Genomic DNA, 8,318 nt, shown 5'->3' with positions numbered 1-8,318 from the left:
AAAAAATTAAGGGTTGCGATGAACACATATAAAATTTAGTGTGAGATGTAATGTAATATACACAAGAAAAAAATATGAATTTTGATCGGTAATGGATGCACACTAGGCTTAATGTTGATGGCAAGATTAGCCATGAATTTACCTCCATGGATATGTATGAAAGAGGCGTACATGTTCTTATTTGTAATTATTCATGAGCCAGAAACCTAATAAATGTTTTCTTCCACATTTGATTGATGAATTGAAGTATCTAGATAGCAAAATTTTCAAATGAGAGTAGCTCTTATATGGATCATTAGTGATTTTTCTGCATACTCAATGTTGTCGGGCTGCAGCACGGTTGGGAACTTGCTTGTTGTTATTGTATAAAACATTTGCAAGCATTCAGTTTGAGCAATGGTTGAAAGACATCTTGGTTTGACAATCATCATAAGTTTCTCCCCCTTGATCTTCCTTTCAGATGGAATAAAAATTGGTTCCTGAAAAATAAAAAGAAGATATCACTAGCACCATCTATAAGGACAGGTGATCAAATCTTGCAAGAGATAGATGATTTAGGACTTAGGAGAGTAAATAAACTTGATGCTAAAGAGATTAATGGTCCTATTTGCAAGCAGTGTGGTTGGAAGAAAAGAAGTATCTTTTGGGATTTACCATACTGGAGTTCTAATCTCATTAGACATAACCTAGATATGATGCAAATTGAGAAGAATGTGTTTGAAAATATTTTTAACACTATTTTGAATATTGAGAGAAATACTAAAGATAATGAGAAGGCAAAAGAAGACATGAAGAAGTTGTGTTGAAGGCAGAGTTGGAGAATAATGAAGCTATAAGAAAATATCAGAAAGCATGCTACACATTAGATAAACCTAGGAAACAAGCATTTTTTGAATGGGTGAAAAATCTTAAATTTCATAATGGATATATTGGTGTGTAGACATGAGAAAATTAAAGATGTTTGGGATGAAGAGCCACGATTGTAATGTATTTATATAGAAGTTAATTCCCATAGCATGTCATGCTTGTAAATGTGTGGCAAGCTATGAAAGAGTTAAGCCTTTTTTTTCAAAGATTTAGCTTCAACCACAATTAAAGTGCTAAACATCGAGAGACTCGAAAGAGATTCCATTAATATCTTATTTTGGGCGGCCACACATGTATTTTAACCTAATTAAGACTTTATTTTAGTTATCTCTCTTAGTTAGGAAGGTTATATTTATTCTAGATGGGATGTAAATCCTTATTAGTTAAGATTTTGAGTTTTCTAAGGCCTATATAAGGCTAGTACGGATTTAAATGTATATAATTAAGTTGAATTTGAATGATAATTAGTTGTTAAACCTAAAAGCTATTTTGCTTTTGTCTATGTTCTTGTGTAGAATGTATGCTTAAGAAACATTCAAGTAGATTGATGATCTTCTGGTGGAGTGTATGTGTATGGATTTACATCTCGTCCTGCTTGATTATCAAGCTAAGCCCCCAATGCCACCAGTCAGTTGCATTTCGATAATTCCTTATGCCAATCCTTGTATCATTCGGAGTTATTGGGCCTAGATAACAAGGAATGATGGAAATCCTAATAGTGCAAATCCTGAATTAGAATATTTAGGTGTCTCAATTCTCATCGTTCCTTCTTTCATTCTAAAAATTCATCTAATTTCATCAGGAGAATGATACTAATACTCGATCAACTAATTCCATTCTTCGCATTTGTGTAGGCATTAGATTGGTGCTTATCATGACCACTATCACGCCCAAACTCAAAACATCTAAATAAATACCAAAATATGTAATTAACTTGTAAATAGGGTTTTAAATCCAAGATTCATCTTCGATCATCAGGAGAATGATACTAATACTCGATCAACTAAATTCAAACAAGGCATATATATATATATCTCAGTCCTCAATATCCTAAAAATATCTAAAATTCACCAAATGATCATTTATACTTGATTTAATATGATGCATGAGATGAATGATAACACGACAGCGTGTTTATTTTTGTAGGCAGCTTATAGGTACTAAATTTAAGAAATTAAGTAAGGAATTATATACAAATAATAAAACTCTCATCGTTTTCAGAATCATAGTTACATTCATTTACAGACTGTATCAACAAGAATCACCTCAAAATCATTTATATAAAAAAAGTTATGATAATTTTAGTACAGCTGCTCTAATTCTCATTTCAGCAGAGCAGTAAAATATTATCTCTTAAACGACCAACTAAATGGCTAAATTTTCTCATAAAATTTTGTAGACTTATAGATAACATCTTAAAGTTTATGCAGACACTAAATTCACTAAATTTGGACTTGTATAACTCAAGTTATAGTCAAAATACCTAAATTGTTTTACACGGGTCAAAAATCAGCAACATGCAAATATGTACAATTCATGTAATCAAACATCAAACGATATGTTTTTCCATAAAATTACACATGATTCATGCTATATCATATCCTAATTCCAGTACTACAGGTTCAAATAAAGTTTTTTCCAAATTACCCAAAAACCTAACTTAATTACTCAAATAGATAGTTAAAGATAAACTCACCTCTGTTAAGCTTCTTACTCTTCAATTAAATTTATCAACAATGAAACTTTCTTCGAACCTTAATTATCTTATCTATCAAAAGCTTCAAATGATATTAATAGAGTTTGAGAAAAAGAGAAAGAAAAGAATAGAAAAAAAAGGAAGAAAAGAAAATGAAATCGTGTTGCTAGAGATTCTCCACTCACCTTCTCATATTATTATTATTGCTATTATTATTATTATTATTATTATTATTATTATTATTATTATTATTATTATTTTTATTATTATTATTATTGCCACTTATCACTCTCTTTAAGGTGCCAATTGTCCTTATAACTTTCCTCCCCATACAACCTTGACTATAAATTCTATCAGTCAATTAACCCCTTACTCAAACTTATACTACAAATAACTCCTCTAACTATCCTTACAATTTTGTCCTCACTTAATTGAAATACCCATAAACTCGACTACACTTATATATCCTTCTACCACTTAATATAGTGAAAGTTGTTACATAAAATTATGATGCATATAACATGTTTAATGATATGCTAATGCATATTAATTATTATTTAAAATACGGTTGTGACAGCCGCTTCCATGCGCTTTCACTGAACACTCGTATTCATGCTCACCAAATAAAACCAAACCATCATACTAGACAAAGATAAAAAAAAGACGCAGAAAAGAAATAAACAAAATGATAACATAGTTACGAACAAGAAATGATAGAGAACCCAATTGTGCAAATCCTGAATCAGAATATTTGGGCATGCCTCGATTCTCAGCGTTCCCTTTTTCCTCTAAAAGATTCATCTGTGTTCATTGTAAGAATGATATCAATACTCGATTAAGTAATTTTCTTTCTTTGCATATTTCCAAGCATTGATCGGTGCCTATGATTGTCGCTTTCACGTGCTTTAACTTAGCATTCCTATTTATACTCGCCAAATAAAAACAAACCATCATACAAGACATAGATTAAAAAGAGACAAGCAGAAGAAAAAGAAAATGAGTTTAGATTTGTATGGCCAAGCATAAGACCAAATCAAATTAATTTAGAAACAAGGGAACACAAAAGAAAGGTAGGATGAGAGCAATAAGTTTAGCTTCGCTATAGTGGGTCTTCATAAGTCCGCAAAGTTCCTGAAACAACATGTAACTTAATTCTCTGCAAAGAAAGATGTTGACCAGTCAACTCCTCTCTAGTTCTTGATTAGACTTTAGTTTATTCATCTTTCTTTACAGGTTCTTTCAAGAACTTTGTGGACTTATTACGACCCATACTAGCGAACCTAGACTTATTACTTATTCCTTTCTTTCTTTTGTGCTCTTTTTCTACCCTTGTGTTTATTTCAATTCTATTTGATCCTTACGCTTAGGTATGAAAGAGAATAATGAACTTGCGATTTCTTTTCTTATCGGATATGAAATCTAAACTATGTTCTCATTTATTCGTTTACTTTATTCTTGTCTTTTTATTATATGTCTTGTATGATGGTTTGGTTTTATTTGGCGAAAATAAACAGGAGTGTTGAGTTAAAGCACATTGAAGCAACAATCATAAGTATCAATCCAATGCTTGGAAAAATGCGATAAAAGAAATTTAGTTGATCGATTATTGATATCATTTTTTAAATAATCACGGATGAATCTTTTGGAGGAAAGAGGAATGCTGAGAATCGAGGCATGCCCAAATATCCCGATTCAGGATTTCCTTATTTCTCTAGGCATGAGGACTCTTGATGATACAAAGATTAGCATAAGGAATCATGGAAATGCAATTAACAAGTTTGACCGGTGGCATTAGGGCTTCAGTTGATGATCAAGCAAGCGAGATGTAAATCCACGCGCATAAGGAAGAAATCATATTGTTTTCAATAAATCCAAATATAATACAAGCAGGAATGCGAGCATTTTGATGTTTGGTACGCATATAATGAAGTAATTTGTGTGGGAGTGTTATTAGGTAACCCAACGAGAATTTTCCCTTATCTTTGTTAAGTTGGCTCATAAAATTTGGGACTTCGAGAGTTGTTGACCAGTCAACTCCTCTGAAGTTTTTAATTTGATATAGTTTTTTTATCTTTCTTATTTATTTACTCATATTTAGCTTACTTTTTCTTATGGAATGAAGGCTTTTGCACTATGAAAACCACATGCAGCCGAATATTTGAGGCTAGTGAGAATATAATTTCAATTTTCTACCTTGTAGAGAATTAAGTTATAGGTTTTTCAAGAACATTGTGAACTTATGAAGACTTCACTACCAAACCTAGACTTATTGCTCACTTCCTTCCTTTTCTTGTGTTCTTTGTCTACAAACACCCATTTTTGGCCCCTGTACAGTCGATTCAGACTGTTAGAGCCCATCAACTATGTTCATAGCTGAATTAGCTTTGCATAAAGTCGATCACCTCTATGGGTTAAGGCGTAAATCAATTTGATTTGATCCTTATGCTTAGCCATGGAAGAGGATAAAGAACTTGTGATTTCTTTTCTTATCATATCTGAAAGCCTACCTATGTTCTCATTTGTTCTTTTCTTTTGTTCCTCTCTTTCTAATCTATCTATTTTATGATGGTTTGGTTTTATTGGGCGAGCATAAACATGAGTGTTGAGTTAAAGTGCGTGGAAATGAAAATCATAAGCACCCATCTAATGCTTGGACAAATGCTATGAAAGAAATTTAGTTGATTAAATATTAATATCATTTTTCGAATTGTTATGCTCTCTAGGTGCATTACCCATATAGTGTACCTATTCAAGGTCAGCAACAGGATGGAGAAGGAGAAGAAGTGGAAGGTGAAGCAAACATACCTCTCGCATTACAGTTTGCACCGTAGTGTATGCCACCATAGAACTCGCAGCCAATTTGTGCTGCATGAACTGGCATCTAGAGCTAGTCTATTTTCTTGGCCAAGAGCTCCACTTGAGCTACCAAGGCTACTATAGAATCGAATTGGTTAACCACTCCTTGCTTAATTGGCCGACTCCTAGAGGATTACCATTGATAGTTGTTCATCGCCATCTCCTCTATCAGATTTTGCGCCTGCTCTGGCGTCTTACTGTTCAGGGCCCTACCTGCTGCAGCATCTACCATCTGCCTAGTAGCAAGGTTTAAACCACTATAGAAAGTTTGAACCTACATCCATACTAGTAATTTATGGTGCGAGCAACATCGAAGCAAGTCCTTGTACCTCTTCTAGGCATCATACATGTTCTCATCATTGAATTGCACAAAAGAAGATATGTCATTTCTCAATCTAGCGGTTTTAGCAAGAGGAAAGTACTAATATAAGAACTTCTCGAGTGACTACAACCATCTCTTCGCTCGATCCCTCAAAAAGGATGGAAACAGCCTCAATCGAATGGCATCATTAGTCGTTCCATTTATCTTGAAGTATCACAGATCTCCAAGAAATTGGCTATGTGAGCATTTGGGTCCTCGCTCGGCAGTCCCCCAAATTGTACACTATTCTGGACCATTTGTATCACGTTCGGCTTTATCTCAAAGTTATTGGCTGTGATAGGTGGTCACAATATACTCGTCTATGTCCCTACAAGAGAAGGTCTAGCAAACTCGTATATTGTCTAGTTTTCATTCGCAGCCTGGTTGTTCTTATTGTATCCCATCTCTACTGGTCTATTCACAAGGGCTTCAATCTTTATCCGTGCCTCATCTTCTTCTTGCATACGCTTCCTCAAAAGATGGAAGGATCACTCTAGTTTAGTAAGAGGGTCTACAGGAGTAGGATTAGAGCTCCTAGTCATAAACTACTTGAAATTAAGAGGCAGCAACTAAAGAACAATGAAATGAATAAAAGAATAAAGAATCAAAAGACAGAAAACAAAAATGGCTAGAGTAACACAAACACAAATTCACTCTAGTTCACACAAAGGGTTCTCTGGCAACGGCGCCAAAAACTTGATGAGTTATTGATGCAGCTACAATCTAACGCAGTGAACTTATCGATGTAGACTAGCACTAATGGCGAGTATCAAGGTCATATTCTCGGGAAAGGGTGAGCCTAGAACTACTCCAATGTGTTATGTTATCTAACCTTAACTAATAGTGAAGAAGTTACTCATCTATGACTAGGTGCAAGCTAAATGATTAACTAAATGCCAGGCAATTTGCAAAGGTTTAATGAAACAATCGAGGAAAGAAAGCAAACCCAAGGGGGACCTAAACTAGTTGGATTTTAATAGAGGTGGAAATTAGATTGATTACCAATTATGATTACCCATGAGCGAATTCTAAATTGAATTCGAGTTCCCTCTCGAGAACACCGAATTCCTAAGCCTAAGAACATAAACAATGGAATCTCTTCCTAACGATTGATTTTAGGTTAGCCTTAAGACCAATCCATTGCTATTAAGAGTTATTAATTCTTAATCCGGCTAGTTAATTACCCTTATCTCTAGGTGATAATTAACCAGTACTTGCTATCCAAAATTCCAATTACTAAATAAATTTCTCAATTACAGAAAGCAATCTAAAGAACACAATTCACAATGTCTCATAAATAATGCGATATCTTACTAATACTGAAAGCAAGAAGAATACAAGAATTGATAATCAAAATCTCATAAACATGAAGTACAATCCAACAAACAAAGGAACCCCAATGGGTTCAGCAGCTCTAGCTACTCATCATAATGAATAAAATAAAATAAAGAATAAATACAAAAGAGAAAATTGGAAAGATGTACACCCTTCTTCTTCAAATCAGATAAACAGTCTTTAATCTTCAAATCTGAATAATGAACCTCGAATTGCCTCTTGAATACCTTAAAATCCACTCATAATCTTTAATGTGATGCTTGAACCATTGAAATACGTCCTTCAATGCGTGAAAATAGTCTCCCAAAGTCAAACGTTGAAGGTCAGAAATGTCGAACCCCTTCAAATAAAGCGAAATAGCCTATATAATTATTTTAGCACAGTCGTGGTCAAGCCCGTGCTGGGCAGCACAGGCTGAGTCCAGGCTATACTCAACTTCCGAGTCCAAAATCAACCCCTTGCTCCCTAACCGTGCGCTTACCAGTGCTGAGCTACCACGGGCCGTGCTGGAGACCGTGGTGACCTTGGAAACCATGCTAAAAAGACATACTTGAAGATCAAAGGCCAATGGTTCAGCAGGGTTAGAGTCTAGGCCATGCTCAACCTTGAAGTGCAAGCCTTTGTCCAATTTTAATGAATTCCAGTCCGTTTTCACACGTATCGCCCTCAACACTGATAATGTGCATCAATGATCACCTGAAACATGAAAGGAACCAAAACACAGGTGATTCTAGCATAAAACAAGATAAATGTGCATAAAAATGCAAGTAATTGGGCATATAAACATGTGTAACACAATGCATATCACTATGCTTATGTTTAAATTTATTCGATTTGATCCTTAGACTTAGTTGTACGGAAGAAAATAAAGAACTTGTGATTTCTTTCCTTATTGGAACGGAAGTTCTATCTATATTCTCATTTTCTTTGTTTCTTTTGTGTCTCTCTCTAATCTCTATCTAGTATGTTGGTTTGGTTTTATATGGGGAGCATACACACGAGTGTTTGTTATGTAAAAGTGCATGGAAGCGACAATCATAGGCACCGATCCAATGCTTCAACGAGTGTGAAGAAAGAAAATTAGTTGATCATGTATTGATATCATTCTCCGAATGGTCGCGAGAAATATTTTAGAGGAAAGAAGGAACGCCAAGAGTCGAGGGACGCCCAAATATTCTGACGCGGGATTTGCACCATTAGGAT

The 8,318-nt window shown here is 34.5% G+C and overlaps 1 non-coding gene across 1 annotated transcript; it reads left to right on the top strand.

Annotated features, from left to right (window-relative positions):
• Nucleotides 1–5,709: 5,709 nt before the first annotated feature.
• LOC112536247 lies at nt 5,710–5,816 on the top strand. Its single transcript, XR_003080292.2, has one exon. It is a non-coding gene; the product is annotated as a small nucleolar RNA R71 (small nucleolar RNA).
• The last annotated feature ends 2,502 nt before the right edge of the window (nt 5,817–8,318 follow it).

Source organism: Ricinus communis, unplaced genomic scaffold (genome assembly GCF_019578655.1).
Source record: "Ricinus communis isolate WT05 ecotype wild-type unplaced genomic scaffold, ASM1957865v1 Ctg13, whole genome shotgun sequence".
Lineage (NCBI taxonomy): Eukaryota > Viridiplantae > Streptophyta > Magnoliopsida > Malpighiales > Euphorbiaceae > Ricinus > Ricinus communis.
The sequence above is the reverse complement of the archived record's forward strand: the minus strand, read 5'-3'. Positions and strand labels throughout refer to the sequence as shown.